At 38.0% G+C, this 24,005-nt stretch overlaps 1 non-coding gene across 1 annotated transcript; it reads left to right on the forward strand.

Moving 5' to 3' along the window:
• The first annotated feature begins 445 nt into the window (after window positions 1-445).
• LOC140894009 (small nucleolar RNA R71) lies at window positions 446-552 on the forward strand. The gene has a single exon (XR_012153565.1). It is a non-coding gene; the product is annotated as a small nucleolar RNA R71 (small nucleolar RNA).
• Window positions 553-24,005: the final 23,453 nt, after the last annotated feature.

Genomic DNA, 24,005 nt, shown 5'->3' on the forward strand with positions numbered 1-24,005 from the left:
TCCTCCCCACGAAAAGTTTGAAAGTTGTTTCCACCCTGGATTATATGTGTTCGAGAATGGATCATTCCTAGGGCGGTTTTGATTTCCCACCCTGCTTCCAGTTTGACAATCTTTCGTGAAGTGTTCAGCACCACATTTCTAACACCATACTTCTTGAATACGCATTGCAGAATTTGCCAAACTTAATTCTTCAATTCTCTTATTCATTACTTCAAGTTGAGCTGCTACCGAGGTAAATGCGTCGACTTGATGCATTCCTGCGGATCTCCTGGCTCCATTCCTCTCCGATTGAGGATGATAACTACTGGATTCCATCTCCTCAATTAACTCATATCCGTCATCTGGTGATTTTTGTAACAAATTTCCCCCTGCAGCTGCATCTAACATGGTGCGATTTGAGTGAGGAAGACCATAATAAAAAGTTTGTACCACAAGACCGTCTGGTAGTTGGTGATGTGGGCATCTCCTCATTAGATCTTTGTAGCGCTCCCATGCTTCATAGAGTGTTTCCTGTTCGCCTTGAGTAAATGTTGTGATGTCAGCTCTGAGTTTCTTTGATTTGGACAGTGGAAAATATTTGGTCAGGAAAGCCTTTGCGAGATCATCCCAAGTAGTGATGGAACCTGCAGGTAGATTTGTTAGTCATGCTTTAGCCTTATCTCATAACAAAAAAGGGAATAAACGCAAATGAATAGCATCATCAGAAACTCCCTGCATCTTGAAAGTGTCACAGATTTCTAGAAAATTTTTCAGGTGAGCATATGGGTCATCGATTGTCATCCCACCAAACTAGACTGTGTTTTGCACCATTTGAATGATAGCAGGCTTTATTTCAAACTGATTTGCTGCTATGGTTGGCTTGATGATGCTTGGTCTGGCATTTTCGATGGATGGCAAAGCACTATCCATCATGGATCTGTAGATAGGTGGTGCGTTATTCTCTGCTTCTTCATCTCCACGTAGTTGTTCTTGTTCTGCCATTGCTTCTTTTTGTTGCCTTCTTCTTCTGCGAAAAGTACTTTCAATTTCTGGATCAAAAGTCAAGAGTTATTTGTTGTGAAAAATACTCGCAAGCGTACGAGTGTCAAGTTTTAATATAGTGATAAAATCAGATATCGATCCCACAGGGAGTAAAATGAAAATATTCAGTGCTTGTAATTAAAATAGTCTAAACTTTATCTAGAAAATCAAACCTTAGAGAATTGCTGACAAATTAAATAAATAATGAAGTTTGCAAAGAGCGCACACACAAAATTCTTAAGAGATTATCAATCAGAGAGAAATAGTCTAGAGGTTTTGATTTCACCTGGTCTCGACAATATTCATTCCTAATCAATCTATTTTCATGAGTTCATTTCAATTAATAACCAAGAACACATATATTATACTATTTTCCTCTCCCGAGTATCAAATAGAATGTATCAATTACAGATCGATTCCAATATCCCTATTAATAATCTACTTGTAATGATATGTGTAAAACAATGTTCTTTCTAGGCTCTATTAAAGCTATAAGCTCTCCCGAGTCATATAAACAATTAATAGTGTGAATTCTATTGATCCTATTCTAAATCCCCTCTCCCGAGTGTCGAATTCTAAATAAATATGACAAATCAATTTATGGCCAGTAAATTGAAAAGACTTTCAAAACTAGAATCACAATTAATTTAGAAGAACTCAAATCATTAAAATCAATAATTCATAAACATGTCTTGACCAGGCTACATCAACCTTTAGACTTAAAAAGTTTAGTTCATAATCAAAAATAGTTGAAACCAATTCATATTCATGAAACTAGACATCAAATCAATAATATAAATTCAAGAGAAAGAAAACAAATCCAAATATTCGATCTTCCGTGTCCGGACGATCTATCTTCGTCTTTGTTCTTTGATGTTCTTCCAACTTGTGCAGAACTTTCTCTTCCAACGTCTCCAAAATCTTCTCTCGATCGATCCTTGATTCTCCTCTAATGTGCGGCGGCTTTTTTTTTCAATTGTGTGCAAAAGACTCCCTTTTATATGTGCTTCAAATCCAATAAATAAAAGCCCACGAAAGTCCAAAGGTTTCCTTCCTGAAAAACCCAAAAAACTGACTTTCACGATGGCGCGCCCGTGCCTGAAGAGAGGGGCGCCCGCGCATGACTCTCTATCTTCGGATGCTCAAAATTTTCCCTGATGCGCTCCCGCGCGTGAATGAGGCGCGCCAGCACATGCCTCTCGGGTTAAAAAATCTGCATCGTGCGACAATTTTCAAAAAATCATATATCACAATCTAACCGTCGGATTGAGCTGAAATTTTGAAAGTAGCTTCAAAACATCCTAAAATGTATTCTGAACAGTGAAGATTGGATTTTGATGCTTTAATAATTCCCAATAATTTCTAAGGTTGATACTCAATAATGCATCATTCCGCTTCTTCTTGCTACTTTTGCGTCAATCCTTGTAACTCACAAAAACAACAACTAATACACATAATATCCACTCGATACATCACAAAAGTCAAGACAAATCATATATATATTAAGTGCATAAATTGCACTTATCATTCTTCTTCAGGTGAATGTTGCATGCACTGCAAGAGAATCCTGCAGTTCACAGATGAAACTAGTGACTAAAATTAAAGTAGAGAAAATTAAATAAGAAAAATCAAATTAATCAATAGTCTCCGGCAACGGCACCAAAAACTTGATCGAGCAAATATTAACACTTAAATTCAATAAAACTATCTCTCTTTTATGCTCAAAATCATCGCAAGTGCACGAATCAAGTTATAGAAAAGTATACTGAGTACGAGTATCTTCCTCAGGGACTACGTCACAATAATTCAATTATTTAATTTCTATACCCCAAAGTAACGAAAATTTGATTATTGATTATTATAAAATTATAAAGTAAAGAATTCAATTTAAAAATACTTGAATGAAAATAAATTAAACCACAGCAATGCTTAGCACAGAAAAATATAATACGAGGAAATTTTGTTGGAATCTCGGTTCACCATCCCCCTAATTGAATTTGGACGATTTAAACTTACTTTTACACTCATAAATTTGACAAGAATTCCTGAAATATTGACACTCTCTCTCGAGTTTATGCCAATCTAATTTAAGTTAATGAAACAATCAAATCTCTTTGATTATTTATCATTACTGATTGCTTTGCGTTCATTGAATTCCTACAACTTTTAACCTGGTGGTCTATGGTTATCAACAAGTACTAAATATCATATCTCTATGCATATTTTAAGTCCATGGATTTTATCACACGTCCTAATCATGAATCTATCTCTTGACAACACTTCATAACTTACGAATCTATGTTAAAGGTAGCTACTTCTCAACATAAAATAATAAACCATGATAAAATCAAATACTCGCATAAAACTAAATCAATTCGTCCAACGATTCAATCACAAAACATGTTTCGGGGTTACGATCCCCTAAATTCCAACAAAAGAGAGTTTAGCTACTACAACTCATAATAAAATTCAGTCTAACAAAGTGTTTAACATAAAATTTCAGAAATCGTGAAGAAGAAGAACTCCCAACGAGAAGAAGACACTTTTATCTTCAGAGCCGCCTTCGCCTTGATTTGCTGTGTTTTTCCAACCCTCAAAACATCTGGAAATATTCTATATATATTGCCCTCAGAGTCCTTTCCTTTTAAAAAACTAGGAATAATATCTTCCACAATTACGCGCGGGCGCTCGGTCTGCACAATTTCACCGACCGAGCGCTGGAAATTTCTTCAACTCAGTGCCCGTTTTTATTCAGCTCGCGCTTGGTCTGCACAATTTCACCGACCGAGCGCTCAAAATTCTTCAACTCACTGCCTGACCAAAATATGCCAACGCTCGGTCTGATCTTTTCTGCAGACCGAGCGCAACCCCTTATGAAGCCCGAAAATATACTTTTCTCGTTTTCCTGCCAATTTAACCAAAAATCAATAGGAGTAAACAAAACACACAAAATTACACTAAATGCAAACAAAATCAGAAAAAACACTAACAAGACAACATGAAACTAATGCAAAACATCAAGAAAACGAACAATAAAACAAGGAAAAATGACTCTTATTAGGAACTATCGATCTCGCGATCAAAACTACCGATTGAACTTTAGAGCTTCCGATCGTGCTTCCAAACTCTCTCCATGGAACACCTATCTTTTGATTGCAAAACACGGCTGCCGACAACGTTCGGAACTTCCGAACTATGGGATTGAAACCACCGATCTCCACCCTATCCAATCACAACTCAGAAAGCCCATAACTGCCTGTCGAGGAACGTTCAGATCTTTCAAACATGATATCGGAGCTTCTGAACTATCCGGAGCTTCCAAACTCCAACTCTTGCTTCCGAAGGTTCCGAAGGAATCAGAACTTTCGATCTTTTCCTTGCGCAAGTTTGGACCTTCCAAACTGTTCAAACACTTGGAACCCTTCGAACCATTTTTGAATGTCCTAAATCCGATTTTCCATTTATTAATCTCATCTGATAATTACTTAATCAATTTTTTAGTATTTCAAACATACTTATACTATTAATTGCTTATTTCCGGAATCGGGTTACTACATTCTCCCCACATTAAGAGATTTCTTCCTCGAAATCAGGTTTTGGTCAACCTTGAGAATGTACCTCAACCAGACTCCCAAAACCGCGGATCGATCCTTGATCTAAACCACAAGAAAGTTCAGTTTCTATCAACCAAAAATGCCCTGTCGAATACACCTCAAAAAATCCCTATGTCCTGTCAGAACATACAAGATTTGATTCCTTAATGAACTACAACAGTACTCAGCATTGAACTTAGAACTTAATCTAGTTCCACCCCAACACACCTCTGTCATAGTACCAAAACTGTTGTTGGAATCCTTCTCTTGTCAAGCATATATTGATTGAAAACTTCATGATACACTGAAAAACTGTGTAGTTCAAACTAGCGGAAAGGTTATCTCAAAAACCCATGTCCGACAATAGATAAAAAAAAATCTTTACTATCGTAGAAACTACCTTACTCTGTTACCGAATAGTTGTATACAGTCCTTCTGCCATTACACTAATGCCTTCCACAGCTGATTCACAATTTTTGCAACTTTCTATGGTCTGAGTTAACAAAAGTCAATTATCAAACTTTCCTAGTCACATGGATAAATTCAAATGATAGTATAATCACCCAATACCCGAGAAGATGCACAAAACTAGTATTATCCTTGAATCCCCATAACTCACATGGATATTTCCATCAAATCACACTAAGAAAAATCTTGAAATATCAAATTCATCGGCGATTGATCAAGATAATTGATACCACACAAAATAGAGATTCCTCTGATATTTAATTTATACCCCAAGTAATCAATGGTGGTGTTTTCTTCTAGACTATACCAAAATCACCTCATCAGTTCATGCAACACTATGACTAACAACATCGTCAAAATAGTTTCATCATCCGATAACATGAGCAGTTATTCTAACAACTTAACTGGTACCGACTAGTACTGAAGGAAACAATATTAGCTTGCCATTTTGAGTTACTTCAACTCACTATCCATCGAACACCCTTGCGGAATTGAAATTACCCAATTGCATCTAGTCACAATTTAAATCTGGAAAACACTGATTCCACGAAAATCCTTTATGTAATCTATGTTCAACTATCATCTATTAATTCCAAATAGATAGACCCGATAGAACTCAATTGTATCACTTTGTGATCTGCAACAGATCCTGATATCCCTAGTGTTATTCTACGATTGTCAATCGTCTACAATATTTCCTATAGGCTAACTGTTCCCAAAATTCCTTATCCTAGAGTCAAGACCTTTGAACAATATATTTCCTAGAAATTGAACCAAGTTACCTATACTACTGTGGGTTAAATCATTATATTATATCTTCAAAAAGTTACCATCATTTTGAAAATGACAAAGTCTCAGCCAAATTACCCGCATCGTGACGACGTCGTTGTCCATCAAATCACCTGTCTCTTTAAACAAAAACATTCAGCTTCCTACGCTGAAATACAATCTATAGCACTCTCAGATACACATGTCGGTTAGTACAATTCCTTGGTACTAATAATCTGAATCGAATGGTCGCACCTTCCTCACAACTTAAAACAGTAGTCTCGGTATTTAAAATGAGAATACAAAAATTCTCTTACTAGTAGAAGCAAGTCTTATCGAATTCTGACTACTCGTTTTGATACCCACAAACTGAGACATCCAATACTTGCGAAATCTACAAAACTTTGTCAAAATTGAATTACTTCCCATCTCGACACTATCGAAACAGTCACGTCAATGGTCTAGTGACAATAATCCTGCCAGACCCAAAATTGTAGGCCTCAACTACTGTCATTCCCCCCTCCCCCATTTGATTACTTAATGCCATCCTGCTAGAGTCCATTGGAAACACGTGCCCTTGTTTTAATAATACCGTTGCTCTCAGTTCCTCGAAGAGACAGCAAGAACTTACTCTCTTCCCAGAGCAATTCTTTCTCAAATTAGCTAATGAATTTCCCATGGCTAATATTGAAAGGACTCAGCTCCTTCAACAGTGTATTGATCTGAATTACTTTAAAAACATCTGACACCACTGTAATTCACAAAGCTTCACTTTGAATAGAATGCATCTCTAGGTATCTTATCTAATCTTATTAATGTTCCCATGGTCAAAACATTTCTTCCCATATCCGTGACATGGATATTCACATTCTGCCAATCATACGAATCACTAAAATCTCTATTAGTGGAAACACTTTAATGATATGCGGTAATAATCTCCCAAGGGTAATCTTCCCTTAAGAAATTTTAAAGCACAGCAGGCTCCCATAACTCTTACCATCATCGCTAGTGTCTACATTCCACTATGACAGAACTACAAGTCATCTTAACACAACTGTACCATCTACTGATAATAAATTACTGCGGCTCATACTCATCCTCAAAATATCGAATAAGTTATGTCAACTATCCTCGGTCCTTGATTTCTATTGGAATCTAATACCATTGATCACCATAATCTGAACTTAGAGTTCCTTTTATCAGTTAGTGCGATTACTGTTTAACCGAGAAATTACATTTTCCAAAGAATGTTGGAATCACAGAAGTGTTACACCAAAGATTTATCCTTCCTAACTCTGAAAGAGTCAGACGATAACCCCAAGTAACTATCGGCACAAATCCTGTACCAGGCTGAATCTAATCACCAGAACTATCTCTATACAATCTACGATAAGCATTGCATTGCACACTTAGTTCTGAACTTACTCTAGTCAATGAGATGTCTATTGTCTCGGACAATACTATCAAGAGAAAATTTTAATCTCCATCTCTTCAAGAAATCAGACGATAAATACATTAAATCTCTTGGCACTAACACAGTACCAAAATCAATCAAAAGAATTCAGCTATCACTGAAAAATCCTCCTATTAGTTATACCCCTAGTTGAGACTGCGTAAAACATTAAGACTGAGGTAGCCTTCCCTGTAAGTCCATCAGAAATAAAATCCTCCCAGAAACACAGGCATAGGGTCGCGCGCCTCCTCACACGTCTCAATCAAAACCAACACAGCCCAAAACACCTGGTATAAACCACCAACTTGCCCCTAATGAACTCATCATCCTTGGAAACGACCAACAAGATCTAAATCTAAGTCAACTGGTCTAGAGAAACTGTCTAGATCAAACCATACAGCAAACCGGTATGAACCATGCCCCTGATGACACACATCATCTCTTGCATCAACCTCAAGTCACATACTTATCCAACCATCTTATGAAAACACCTAGAACTAATCACATGATAAGTACTCACAATTGATTTACTCAAACAATCTATGAGTCACAATAGTTGAACACTAGTAAACTACTAACAAGTAGATCACCCGAATGATCCATCACTGATAATAAACATTAAACCATTGAACAAGGTTTAGCACAATTATTATTACAAATCCTTAGTTACACCCACCAAGATATTCCAAAAGTATAGAATCAATAATACCAATGATTCAAATACTTACATCCAAAGTACTTGTTACAACAAATTTTGATACAAAACTTACGATACCTCATACAACTAACTATCATATACACCCTGATATCTACTGATTTGAACGTGCAGTTCCCGTCTGCCTCTTCCAAGAATCAATACAAGCATGCTGGCAGAACTTTTTCCACACGAGCTCTTGCTAATCTACCTGGATCCTTCCAATATTTTTGGGACCATTTTCTGGTAGATGAAAGAAGATCTTTATGACAATCACTCCAACTACTTGTGGAGAATCTTCACGGATGCCTTCCTATGTCAAATCTGAATGGAAAGTAGTATCATATGCGCTCCAACCAATCCTCTACTACTCCTGGCATCTCGGACATGTTCCTTATCTTAGGTCCCATCCTGATGGAACCTACGTAAATCGGGTCTCTGACGATCATCTTGATGACGACAACCCGAGAAAACCTAGGTGCCTCGTCATCCCAACATCTGATGTTCCAATCATCAATCTAAAAGAATAACCCAATAATTCAAACACTATCTCCCTAAGACTCATATTTGCATTCTCTGATACCATTAATGTAGTGACCCATTCCAGAATAACTAAGTAACCGAAACTTAAGCATGCAATTAAAACTTAAATAACAATAATTAGAGAAAACTGAGGAAACGTAAAGCAAATACTAACCCGACAGAATACAACCGGTAAATAACTGACACCCAAAAATAATAATACAACCCAATAGAAAACCAATACGAAAGGGTCAAGCCTAACTAAACGCTAGCACCAACTGAGTTCCCAAATCCCCGGTTGCCAACTACTCACGGGTCCCCAAACCTGGGAAACCTGCAACTGTCCCGTTGAATGGGGTGTCCAATAAAATATATGGAAGAGAGCTAACAATGCTCAGTACGGATGTATGAGTATACACATGCTATGAATGCAAAATGAATATGAATGGGTACCGGGAACCTATCATAGATAGAACACTGCTCAGTCAAAAGCACCATGGTATGCAGCATGCTGGGCCGTCGTATCAGGAGATGGCTCCCATACCATAAACCTGTGAACTATCCGGATCCAAAACTATGGTATTCATCCACAAAATATCATGGGGCTGAGCGACCCCTCTACTGGTTATCTCAATTAAAAGTACAGGCTCAATGTGCCAATACATGCAGTATAATATCCGTGAAATAATAAATGCACATATAATCAATGTCACATAAAACTTGCAATCATAGAATAAGCATACTCAACCAGGGCATCTCGGATAGTACGTCCGTACCTCAAATCATGCAAATCAAGAAACCTAGCCACCGGGTACTCAAGTCCAAGCCTATAAGCCTATAATCACTATATTACTTATAGCTCACTAAAATCCTTAACTAGACTAATAGTTATTCACAAAAGCTAATTCGAGTCTAATAGTATACCTGCGTCCGTCGTTAGCCCTTTGATGGCGATGGCTCAAAACATAGGCACAACTCTTCTACGATCCTGATAGCGCCTCGCTATCGTCCGGCCTCTAAAACTAATCTTAAAATGGCCTATAATCCCATTAGAAACACCTAGGGAGGATAGAGAGAAGATATGGAATGCGCAAGGAAATGGAGTCTCAGCACCCCTATTTATAGACCATGTTTGGAACTATAGATCTCGCGATCGGAACTACCGATCGGACTTTGAAGCTTCCAATCGTGCTTTCAAACTCTCTCCACCGAACACTTTTCTTTTGATTATACAACACGACAGCCGACAATGTTCGGAACTTCCGAACCAGGGGATCGGAAACATCGATCTCCACCCTATCCAATCACAACTCAAAAAGCCCATAACTACCTGTTGGGGAACATTCAGATATTCCGAACTCAGGATCGGATCTTCCGAACTATCCAGAGCTTCCGAACTCCAACTCTTTCTTTAGAAGGAATCGGAACTTCCTAACCATTTATGAATGTCCTTAATCCATTTTTCCACTTATTAATCTTATCTGAGAGTTCCAAAATCAATTTTTGAGTATTTTAAACATGATTATATAGTTAATTGTCCTCGGTTTTGTTCTGAACACCCCATTCCAAGGGGTAGGAATTAGGTTGGAAGGACCGGGTGGTAGCGGTCATTGAAAAGCAGCAGGGTGGATTGTATTGTACTAGGTTTATTTGTTGTGGGATTTAGTATTATTTTCGATTTAGTTGTATAACACTTATTTATTTCGAGATCGGTTGTATCCTGCCGATAGTTTTCTAGTTGCATTAATTAAGTTTCCGCTGTTTAATTTTGATTATAGCATATTAATTTAATTGCATGCTTAAAGCTTTGGTTATTTAGTGATTTTGGGATGGGTCACTATATTCATAGTTGATTAATTGATGGTTGCTTAATGTAATTTTTAGTTTATTTTTATTTATGTAATTCATTTAAACTTTATTTTAATATTTTTACTAAGAAATCATTTTAAAAGATAACATATTATATTTTACAATATATTTAGATTATTAATTTTAATAATTGTATCTAAACCGAAATAACCGACCGAAATAATCGAATTTTTTTTTTGTAGAAAACCTAACTGAATCGAAGAAAAATGGTTCGGATATCGGATTATATATTTCTAAAATTAAAAACAAAATAAAAAACCGAAAATGGAATTGAACCAGTTGATGAACACCTTTACATTTTATTGTGTTATGTATTATTGATCAAAACAACCAAACCGAACTGTATAAACCGGTCTATTATAGTACAAAACCGAACTGAAGTAAAACGGTTTGACTTCGGATTATATTTTTCATAAACTGAAAACCAAAAAATCGAACCGAATTTGGACAAATTAAAATCAAACTGACCGATGAACACCCCTAACGACTACTGAATAGAGCCTTTAGACCAACGACCCTTTAATTTTTTTAAAAAATTATCGGTTCCAAAAATAGAGAATTGATTCAATCCATTACTTTCCGGGTCCGGTTTGATAGGATCGGTTGAGTGTGTAGAATGATGTGAACACATAATTAAAAAAATATTTTCAGCTAAAATAGCTCGGTTCTTGAAATATTGAGCACCGATGAATTAAATCGAGTTTGGTTTTCAAACCAAGCAAAAGACACTCAAAATAATCCTTTGTAGAAACCGATTTAACATTTTGTAAGCCATTTTGTAACACCCCAAAATTAGCATAATCGAGATTATAGGAGATTAAGATTATTAATCGGAGGTTAGGAAATTCAAGGATTTAATTGATATTCGTTAAGGGACTGAGCTGCAATGAAGAATTCAGGGACCAAAATGCAAATTGGATTTTTGACTTGATATAAAAGGTGGAAAGGGGCGTGAGTCACCATCTTCTTCCCTATTTCCTCTCTCTCTCTCATGCCTAGCCTCCATTAAAGCTCCAAAACGTGAGCTTTGAGCTTCCAGATTTCATTCCGTGCTCGATCCGTCCGTTAGAAATTAAATCCGAAGGCAGATTCACGATCACAACTGCGAGAGCTCCATTGTACCGTAAGTTTTTGATGCGATCATGGATATCTTGCATGTGGATCAAGTGGCAAGGGGAGTTCGAGATCCATTGGAGTTGCCACGTGGGCCAATAAAGAGGAGCCGAGTTAACAAATTCAAGAAAGCACTTCAAATGTTGATGTTAAATTATCAAGATGAAATGAGAGCACTTGAAGATCAATTTGGGAGTTGTCTATGCGTCCTTGAAGTGTTGGAAGTCAAAAAGAGTGAAGAAAATAAAATTGGGGCAGAATAAGTCTCGCCCGAGCGCAACCAAGTGCCGCTCGAGCGAGCGCATTAAAATTTTCGTACAGAGCATTTCTCGCTCGAGAGCGGGTTGTGTTCGCTCGAGCGAGCTCAAGTGAATTCGCGGGACAGAGTACCTCTCGCTCGAGAGCGGTTTGTGTCCGCTTGAGCGAGCGAGTTTTTCCAGGAAAAACACACACTTTGGCATGTTTTGTGTGCGCATGAGTTTTTGATAACTTTTGATTATTTTGAGTATTTTAAGCCAACTAGGAAACTTTCTAGATGATATCTTTGATATCTTTATGAAATATTTTGCATTATCTTTTATTTTTGATTGTAAACTATAAATACTTTGTTTATTTTCAGTAATAATAATTCGGATTCAGTTTATACACAAATTATAGAAATTTTCTTTAGAATTTTATTCAAAGATTTGTTTTGAATTTTTCAAATCAAACTTTCTCAGTTAATTACTTGGAAACGTTTGTCAATTGATTTCTCACTGATGATTGTCAGATGCAAGTTATCTGAAGGTTTTCTTTGGCTTCGATTGTCATGATTTCTGTTGTTAATCGTCCCGTCGATTAAAGGTGGAAATCCAAAATTCTATCAATTTTACTTGTTTCAAAGATTGAGAAAAAATCTTTGGATCTTTTGATTATTGGTTAGAGGGTGCGATTTAATTTATAATCGTGTTTTTTAATGTTACTCATCAAGATTCATATCATTTGGTATCACAACAAAGGTTTTAATTCAAGTAAGTAGTATCCTTCTTTAATCTATATTTTTTCTTCGTTCCTTGTTCTTCGTTCATCGAACTTTGTTCTTCGTTATTCATCTATCTCGTATCAAATTTTTGTGTCGTTCCTTTCAAACTTGTTATCCAAGTCTCGTGTCTTGTGCTACAAGTTATAAATTCAAAAAAAAAAAGAGATTCGAAAATCGGTCAAAAAAAATATAGAGAGGGCCGAAAATTTGAAAAAAAAATAAAGAAAAGTAACTTGTGGCCAATTCCTTTATCGTTGTTTATCCTTGGGTGCAAGTCAAAGTCAATTTGTCCATAAAATTCCTTACTTGTATTTGTGCAATCTTTGTCAATTTTCAAGCGTCTAAAAGTTTTGAACTTGAAGGTTTGATCCTTTACTCTCCAAAGCAAAGCCTTACCACAAATTTGAGTGAAAAAAAGGAGTGATTGAGTCATTCCTTTGGAGTGAACTGTGAGAATTTGTGTGAGAAAATTTATTACTAATGATTTTCTTGCAAGTACCATGAATCCTAATAAAGATATTAGTGAGAGTGTGAACCAAGTAATTTCCAAGGTTCAAATGGAGGCGTTGATAGGGCAATTTACTAAAGTGATGAGGTCGGAGTTAGAGCCTCTTCATGAGCAGATGAGTAGATTGGAGAATAGTAGTGGTAGTGGGGGAAAAAATAAAAGTAGGAAGGGGAATGATTTTGAGGATGATGAGGAGAGTTATGATGAAAATTGGGATGGGGAGAAAAGAGTTCATGAGGGTAGACATAGGCAAGAAGAGGTGTGTGAAAAATATATGTAGGGCAGTAAGGAGGATGGGAATATTAGTAGCATTAAGATGAAAATTTTAGCGTTTCATGGGAAATTTGATCCGAATGCGTATATGGAATGGGAGAAGCGTGTGGAGTTTGTGTTTGACTGACAACACTATTCTGATCTTAAGAAAGTAAGGTTGGCAGTGGTTGAGTTTGTAGATTATGCATTAATCTGATGGGATCAATTAGTGACCACAAGAAAGAGGTGTGGAGAGCCGCCTATCGAGAAGTGTGAAGAGATAAAGCGTGTCATGAAGAAGCGTTTTATACCAACCATTATTATCGTGAAATGTACAAACGTCTACAAACTTTGAGGCAGGGTCCAAAGAGCGTGGAGGATTACTACAAGGAGTTGGAGACCACGATGATCCGGACCAACATTGAGGAAGATAATGAAGCTACAATGGCTCGATTTGTTTGTTGTGGTTTGAATAGAGAAATACAAGATCAAGTGGAGCTTCTTCACTGTATTGATTTGGATGAGATGGTGAAGACGGCCATGAAGGTGCAACAACAACTCAAGAGAAAAGGAGCTGGCCGATTACCTTCTGGTGGAGGATCGTCAACGTCTTGGCGTCCAAACATTGCAAAATGAGAGGATAACAAGCCGGTGTACAAACCAAAATCTGAGACCAAATTGGAGGCACCAAAGAAAGTGGTAAAAGGTACATCTGAATCTTCTAGTACTCTATCTAGAGATATTAAATGTTTTAGATTTCAAGGTATTGACCATATTTATACCTAATGTCCTTATAAGAAGTTGATGATTATTAATGCTTGTGGTGATGTGGAGTTTGAAAGTGATGGGGAAAATTATAATGATATGTCTGCGTTAGTAGATCCTGATGATGAGGATGGGTTTGGGGCTATTGTTGGTGAATTATTGGTGACGCGGAGAATATTAAATACACAAAATAAGGAGGAGTAAGAAAGCCAGAGAGAAAATATTTTTCATACTCGTTGTTTTGTGAATGAGAAGGTGTGCAGTTTTATTATTGATGAGGGTAGTTGTACCAATGTAGCGTGTTGCGAACTTGTGGACAAATTGGGGTTGCCTCTCTTGAAGCATCCTCAACCATATATATTGCAATGGTTCAATGACTGTGCGAAGGTGAGAGTTAATAGGAGAGTTACGGTGTCATTTTCTATTGGCAAGTATGTTGATGAGGTTTTGTGTGATGTGGTCCCTATGCAAGCGTGTCATATTTTATTGGGGAGACCATGGCAGTTTGATAGGAGAGTGGTGCACGATGGGTTTAAAAATAGATATTCTTTTGTAATAAAAAAGAATCTATTGTATTGTTACCTATGACTCCAAAGCAAGTGTTGGAGGATCACATGAAAAAGAAAAAGAGAGATGAGACCAAAAAACAGAGTAAATAAAAAAGTAAGATGACCTTAAAAAAAAGAATGATAAAAAGATAGATGAAAAAAAATTGAGAGAAAAGAGGCTGAAAAAAAAATATATGACCCAAAAAAGTGAGTTGAGAGATGTTTTGAATTCTCATGTTCCACTTGTGTTGATATTTTACAAGGAGTTATTCCTTAACACAAGTAATATAGCTGGAGATCTTCCGAGCATTGTTGTTTCTCTCTTGCAGGAGTTCGCTGATTTATTTTCGGAGGAGCTATCTCAAGGATTACAACCTTTGATTGGGATTGAGCACTAAATCGATTTGGTACCCGGGAGTGCATTGCCGAATCCTCCAGCCTATGGAGGCAATCCGGAGGAAATTAAGGAGTTGCAACGACAGGTAAGTGAACTTCTAGATAAAGGTTTTGTGCGTGAGTCAATGTCATCATGTGTTGTACCTGTGTTATTAGTACCAAAGAAAGATGGTTCTTGGTGTATGTGTGTTGATTGTAGGGCTATCAATAACATTACCATCAAGTATAGGCATCCTATTCCTAGACTAGATGATATGTTAGATGAATTGCATGGTGCTAGTGTGTTTATAAAAATTGATCTTAAGAGTTGTTATCATCAAATTTGGATGAGAGAGGAGACGAGTGGAAAACCGCATTTAAAACAAAGTATGGGTTCTATGAATGGATGATTATGCCTTTTGGTTTGACTAATGCACCTAGTACTTTTATGCGTCTCATGAATCATGTTTTGCGTGCATTTATTGTAAAGTTTATGGTGGTGTATTTTGATGATATTTTGGTATATATTATAATTTTGGATGATGTGGGTCATTTGAGAGTTGTACTAATCACATTGTGTGCTGAACATTTATATGCTAACTTGAATAAATGTGTGTTTTGTACAAACGGACTCGTATTTCTTGGTTTTGTTGTGAGTGCACAAGGTGTGAAAGTTGATGAAAAAAAGATGAGTGCCATTTGGGATTGGCCGACGCCTATGTCCATTTGTCAAATTCGAAGTTTTCATGGACTTGAGAGTTTTTATAGGAGGTTCGTGAAGGATTTTAGTACATTGTCGGCGCCCATGACTACAGTTATCAAGAAAAAAGTTCCGTTCCATTGGGGCGAGGAGACAGAGAAGTCTTTTAATATCATTAAGAAAAAGTTGTGTAGTGACCCTGCATTGAATCACCTACTAACTGGCAGCTAATATCATGCATTAAGCTTAATTAAAGCAATAATACTAATCAAAGAAAACGTGCGAAAACAAAACCCATAATTTACATATCAGCTTAGTACAAAAGTTTCAAACTTATTTATCAGTAGTGATACAACCATAAAGAAAATATTAAAATACGACTGAATAAAACATTATACAGCTAAACAAATCCTGTTGTATAAAATCCCCTAAAAAGCTCCGGCTCCCTAGTCCTGCCTCGAACTACCGGCTCCGTCTATCTTGCGACCTGCCCCATGTAATAGGGTGTCCAAGATAGCAACTAGGACGTGAGCGCTAATGCCCAGTACATAAACATGATTAAACATATGTATATGATGCATGCAACCGTGATGACTGGTAAAATGTCATCTGATAAGTCATGCTTAGTACAGGCGCCACATGAGTGTTGTAACCTCACGGATCAACCTCTAGGTACAACTACACTCGTCTAGTACACTAGAGTAGTCAGACATACATGTCCCCACCATCGGGGTACTCTCAATGACAGACTAACAGGTATATAGCTGAGCGGCTCTATCATCAGGTATAACAAGGTATAGGCTCAACGTGTATATGCACATGACATATGAATATGGAAAGCGGTAAATCATATATCATGCCATATAATAATACCAAATAAATACAACACATAAAAATGTATACTCACAGACAATCTCACTCAATGTATACCTCTAGGCTAGTTCAAGTCTAGTAGGATCCTAGGTTCTAAGCCTATATTCAAAATTTCACCGTATCATTACACAAGTTCTATAAGCCTTAACTATGCAAATAAGTATTCCCAAAACTTAAATAGATTCCCGAACCATACCTTCGTCTGTTGTAAGCCCTTTGGAGTCTCTAGTCTCGGATGACTATAACCACACCTTGGTTATTCAAGAACTTCTATAATAACCGATAGGGCCCTCAAGTGTATAACTCACACTATATAACTGAAGAAGAAAACTCGAAAATTCATAATAAAAAATGAATCTGAAGACCCCTATTTATATGAAAATTTCCGGTCAACTTCGGACCCTCCAAACTCGGGTTAGGATCGTCCGATACAGCTCAACGCCTGCATGTAGAACACGTCGAGTTCGGACCGTCCGATCGCCACTTTGGATCGTCCGAAGTGTCATATGGATGACACTTGTCAAAATCCATGGCTGAGTAATCCTGCCTGCTTGGCATGATGAAGTTCGGGCCATCCAATCCTAGTTCGGACAGTCCGAACGTACCTTAACTCCGAAGTCAACATGCCCTTCTTCGAAGCCCCCGGCTTGCTGAGTTCGGATCGTCCGAAATCCTCTTTGGATCGTCCGAACTGACTTCGGACGATCCGAACTGGCCCAAATAATGGAAACCCAATTCTTAATTCTGAAGTCCGATTAAGCTCCAAAATTGGTTAATTACTAACCCTTAATCATGTTTAACATATTATTATCTTAAAATAGAATTTGGGTTACTACATTCTCCCCACCTTTAGATATTTCGTTCGCGAAATAAAATCTAAAGACAATTAAGATAACAATAAGAAACATCAAACCATGTTTTATTACAACAACTGTAATTTCATCTGTACATGGTAATCAAAAGTACAAAGCAAACAACTCAAGATATTCTGCTTGCATACGACTCTTTATTTCCCAAGTTGCTTCTTCTACGCCTCGGCGCTGCCCCTGTACCATCACAAGTGGTATAGTCTTGTTCCGAAAAACTTTCTCCTTCCTGTCTAGGATACGTAGTGGTCATTCCACATACGATAGATCTGACTCAATCTGAACATCAGTAGGCTGGATAATATGAGATTCATCAGCTATGTACTATCAAAGTAACGACACATGAAAAACATCATGTATACTGGAAAAATATGTTGGTAATGCCAAACGATATGCAACATCTCTGATATTTTCCAATATCTAGAAAGGCCCAATATATCGAGGTGATAACTTGCCTTTCAAACCGAATCTCATCACCTTCCTGAAAGGTGACACTCTTAAGAACACATATTCACCAGGCTCGAACTGAAGTGGCCTACGGTGAATATTAGCATAACTGGCTTGCCTATCTTGAGCATTTTTAATCCTCCTCTTGATCAAATCTACCTTGTCTACAATCTGCTGCACCAACTCTGGACCATCAACTTTCTGTTCTCCTATCTCATACCAAAATAATGGAGTACGAAATCTTTGACCATATAATGCCTCAAAAGGTGCCATATCAATACTACGATGATAACTGTTATTGTAGGCAAATTCGATCAAAGGTGACTGATTCTGCCAAGACAAACCAAAATCCATGACAGAAGAACGTAGCATATCCTCCGACGTACGAATCATCCATTCTGAATTTCCATCAGTCTCCTGATGATATGCAGTGATCAAACTCAGAGTGGTACCCAAAGTCAGTTGAAAACTACCCCAAAAACATGAGGTAAACCGCGGATCTCTATCACTGACTATGCTCACTATAATCCCATGCAATTGCACTATCTCGTGGATATATAAGTGTGCCATGCGATCTTAAGAATACTCCCTGTTGTAAGGAATAAAGTGTGCTGATTTCATAAAATGGTCAACGACGACCCAGATAGAATCACACTGACGTGAAGTCATAGGCAAGTGGGTGAAAAAATCCATAGTCTCGTGCTCTCACTTCCATTCGGGAATCTCAAGATTTTGTAGTAATCCACCTGGTCGTCGGTGTTCAGCCTTGACCTGTTGACAAACCAAACATCGAAAAACAAATTGATAGACACTTTGCTTCATCCCCTTCCACCAGAATCTTGTTCGCAAGTCCTTATACATTTTCATGCTTCCAGTATCAACTGAAAATCGACTCCTATGAGCTTGAGAAAGAATATCATTCCTGAGCTCCGCAACATCAGGTACAAACACTTGATTTGATATGCACAATAAACCATATGTGTGATAATGAAATCCTGATGTGTTATCTCCATTGGCTAGACGTGTCAAACGCTGAGTCTTAATATCAGATATCTGAGCATCTCTAATCCGAGAATACAATGTTGGCTTAGATAGAACAATATACAAGAAAATTTCATCTCTTCCTTTCTTGTGCTTGAGTGTGAAACTCATAGAACAACACTCCTGAACCATATGAGATAATTCACTAGTTTGAAGTGCAGAAAGTCTAACCTGCCGACTTAGAGCATCAACAGTCAGATTTGCAAAACCTGGATGATATTTGATTTCACAACCATAATCTTTTAGGAGATCCATCCAACGTTTCTGTCGCATATTCAATTCCTCCTGAGTGAATAAATATTTCAGACTCTTGTGATCCGTGAATATCTCAAATTTCTCGCCATAAAGATAATGACTCAAAATCTTGAGCGCAAATACAATGGCGGCTAACTCGAGATCATGCACTGGATAATTCACCTCATGCGTCTTCAATTGCCTAGAAGCATAGGCAATAACATATCTATGATGTGTCAAAACACATCCTAACCCCTGACTAGAGGCATCAGTACAAACAATATAACCTCCCAATCCAAAAGGTAAAGCTAGCACAGGTGCATTAGTAAGACATCTACGTAGCTCGTGAAATGACTCCTCACAATCCGAGGACCAAATGAAGGCAACATCTTTCCATAGAAGCTGAGTCAAAGGCCTGGCCAACTGTGCAAAATTCTAGATAAACTGACGGTAATAACCAGCTAGACCCAAGAAACTTTGAATCTCAGCAACCGTCGTCGGACGAGACCAGTTCAGCACTGCCTCTATCTTACTTGGATCAACAGATATTCTTTTACTAGAAATCACATGACCGAGAAACACTACCCGATCAAGCCAAAATTCACACTTGCTCAATTTTGCATACAGCTGCTTCTCTCGTAACGTCTGCAATATAATTATCAGATGTTGTACATGCTCATCCTTGTCATGAGAATAGACATGAATATCATCAATGAAGACGATGACGAATATATCCAGATATTCTCAAAATACCAGATTCATCAGATTCATAAAGAATGCTGGTACATTCGTCAAACCGAATGGCATCACCAAAAATTCATAATGCCCGTATCTGGTTCTAAAAGCAGTCGTAGAAATATCTGAGTCTCGTACCCTTATCTGGTAGTATCCAGATCTCAGATCTATCTTGGAGTATACAAAAGTACACTATAATTGATCAAACAGATCATCAATCAGCGGCAAATGATACTTATTCTTGATGGTGACACGATTCAGCTGCCTGTAATCAATACATAATCGCATCAATCCATCATTCTTCTTGACGAACAAAATAGGTGCTCCCCACGGAGAAACACTCGAATGAATATATCCCTTATCAAGAAGATCCTGCAATTGCTGTTTCAATTCCCTCATCTCTGAAGGTGCCAGACGATAAGGTGCTCGGGATACAAGCGTTGTTCCTGGTACTAAATCAATGCCAAATTCAACCTTGCAAACCAGAGGTAAACCAGGAATCTCATCAGGGAATACATTGGGAAAATCGCTGGCAACCGGTAACTGATCAATACCCTGACTACTCATGGACATATCAACTGCACAAATGAGGTTTTGCTCCCCACCTGACTCTAAGATATGACATGCCTTCATAGCCGATACAAGTGGCATCGGAGGTCGTGATCCCTCACCATAAAAGTACCAGCTAACACCCTCATCCGGATGAAACTGTACCAAATGCTGATAACAATCCACAGTAGCGTGATACAATATCAGTATATCTATTCCAAAAATACAGTCAAAATCTGTCATCGCTAAGATCATCAGATTAGCAGACAACACATGACCCTCAAACTCTAGAAGGCAACCCATCACTAGACGATTAGTTACTACCTCCTGCTCTAGCGGAGTACATACAACTAAATCCAGGTCTAATGATACAAATGGTAATCTATGTCTCTTAACAAAGCGCCTAGAAATAAAGGAATGTGATGCTCTAGTATCAATTAAAAAAAGTGCAGAAATACCACATAGTAAAAAGGTACTTGCCAACATGCGATCGCTTCCCTCAGTAGCCTGTTCTTGAGACAGAGCAAATACCCCTGCCCCTGAGTCTGTGGACGGTAACCAGAAGAACTCTGTGGTGCTGACTGCTGTGGTGGATGAGTAGAAGCCTAAGATCCCATCTGTGATCCCGATCCACTCGCATCTCCCATACGCTGAGGACAATCTCTCCGCAGGTGTCCCTGCACTCCACAGATAAAACAAGCATCAGAAGCCTTCCGACAAGAATCTTCAGAATGCTTCCCACCACAGTGACTGCAAAATTAATCTTTCTTCTTTTTTTTCCGAATCGGAACATACCTCGTGAACTACGAGATCCAAAAGAAGTAGTATTAGTAGTAGAAGAAGAAGAAGACGTAGTGCCAGACTGCACAACAGATTGAGCCCTAGGCCCAAGAGATCCACTAGGTTGTCCTGGCATAATCAACAGTTCCTGCCTATTTCTGTTCTCCACTTGACGACATTGATTAACCAGAGTCTCGTAAGATATCGGATCATCACAGAAAACAACCTGTGAATAAATATCCTGATTCAAGCCTTGTAGAAAGATATCATACTTGGACGCATCACTCTCATTGATATGGGGACTGTAAGGTAGCAGATGAATCGCTGCTGATACTGATCAATAGTCATAGATCCCCGTCTCAGTGTAAGAAACTCCATCTATCGTGCCTGACGGACAGCTGGAGGAAAAAATAATTTCTAAAATTGCTGACGGAAATCCTCCCAAGTAACCCGTCAACTCTCAGAATGCGCCTGAGCAGCCTTCGCGTCCCACCATAATTGTTCACGTCCATCTAGAACAAACTCTAGAACCTCCATCTTCTGCTCCTCAGTACACTCGAAAGCACGAAAAGCACTTTTGATCCCGGCCATCCAGTTCCTCGCCTCCTCAAGATTCTCGCTTCCTAACAAGGGTTTCGGTCCTACCTGCATAAACTTATTGATAGTATAGCGACGTCTACCCTCATGAGGACGATGTCGATCCTCATGATGATGGCGATGGTGATGATGCTGATGACCACCTCCCTGGCCAACACTACCATGACTCTCGTTACCTCCATCAGCCATTATCTGAAAAATATTTGCACATTAAAATCCCAAATGCGCAATAATTACTTAAGACTGGACTAAATCCCAAGTATTAATTCCAAAATCTAAGCATGCTCTGATACCAAAAATGTAGTGACCCTACATTGAATCACCTACTAACTGGAAACTAATAACATGCATTAAGCTTAATAAAAGCAATAATACTAATCAAAGAAAACGTTCGAAAAAAAAACCCATAATTTATATATCAGCTTAGTACAAAAGTTTCAAGCTTATTTATCAGTAGTGATACAACCATAGTGAAAATCTTAAAATATGACTGACTAAAACATTATGCAACAAAACAAATCCTGCTGTATAAAACCCCCTGAAAAGCTCCGGCACCCTAGTCCTGCCTCGAACTACCGGCTCAGTCCATCCTATAACCTGCCCCATGGAATAGGGTGTCCAAGATAACAACTAGGACGTGAGCTCTAACGCCCAGTACATAAACATGAGTAAACATATGTATATTGTAACGCCCCGTTTTTACTTTAAATGAATTTGTTTGAGTTAATCAGAGATTACAGAGTTCTCGAGCCGGTTTGATTTTGATCAGGGTCCTTTTTGCAAATTTTGGAAATTTCAGGGACTAAAATGCAATTATTGAGTTTTATATATTATCTACACTTGTGTTGACTATTCAAAGCATCCTCCTTCCTCCTCCAACCGAGAGCCTCCATTGTAGACGCCTTCTTGAGCTTTTGAGCTTTGGGATTTCAGTCCGAGCTCGATCCAGCCGTTGGAAATTAATTCTGAAGGCAGATTAGTGATCACAGCAGTGAGAGCTCTTTTATATCGTAAGTTCTTCTTTGATCCGATACATTCTAGTTTTTGGATGTTGTTAGAATCATTCTAGATTCAAGTATGTTGTTCTTGACAGAGTTCTGATCGTTTATTATTTGTCGGTTTTGAAATAGAACAACGTTCGGAATTGTTATGATTTTTGGAAGCTATTTTTGAAAATGTGAGTTTTGAGATTTGTTGGGTTTGTCTTGTTGTTGTTGTATTAGCATTGAGTTGAGTTGATATCGGTACTGAACTGCTGTCTGCGTTGCCGATTTGTTCAGTTTATAGCCGTTATGTCGTCGGTTTGAGTTTTGGGGATTTTGAACCGTTTTGAGTAGTTGGAACTTGGCTTATAAGTTGATCTTTGTTATTGATCATTCATTTGTCTCCGTACAGATTCGTTTGGAGGTATCAAGCCCAGAGTTAGCAGCTGTTTGTTTGCTTCCGAGATTTGAACAAAGAACGGTATAGAGCATTTCCTTGAACCATTGCCTTGTTGTTGTTAGATTGTATAGTTGTTGATACAGTCTCTTTTTTAGCATATCCAGAATTGGAAGCTACTGCATTGAAAGGTAAAAGCAGTCATCGTAGCGGGATAGCATACTCGGGACTGTGGTTCTCGAGTTTTCCCTTTTGAAATCACATACTTGCATTTACACTTGTTCTAGCATGAGGAATTTGTGTCTTGTTTGATTGTATTGGCTTTTGTTAAATGACTTATGTGTTATATTTATGTTATGCATTCATCTTGAGCCAATCTTGTTTTCAGCGGGCAGAACCGTCCTTTTTGTTTAGACGTTTGGGAACTATGATTAAGTGGCCTAGGTTGTAGTATATCTAGTGCTAGCATACTCATTATGGTTGCTCAAAGTCTAGAGGAGTGGGATACGTGGCACCACCTCGATTGGGAGAGTCGGTGAGTCGTTACGTGATCTCATCCTCGGGATCCCAAAAGCAGAGCAGCACTCCCTTGTTATCAGAGTCGATATCCTGGTTTTAAAGACATGCATATCTTTAGCTTCGACTTGAATATGTTGTTTTGATGGCATGTTGTATATCCATTATTTGATATGTTGCTTTTACTGGGATTATCATTCTCACCGATTTTCCGGCTGTTGCTTTGTTTTGTATGTGTACTTGGCAACAGGTGGGGCAGGACCAAGTCAGAAGAGGCATGGTTAGCTTCAAGAGGGAGAGCTAGTAGTGAGACTCGGT

This window comes from Henckelia pumila, chromosome 3, assembly GCF_033568475.1.
Source record: "Henckelia pumila isolate YLH828 chromosome 3, ASM3356847v2, whole genome shotgun sequence".
NCBI lineage: Eukaryota > Viridiplantae > Streptophyta > Magnoliopsida > Lamiales > Gesneriaceae > Henckelia > Henckelia pumila.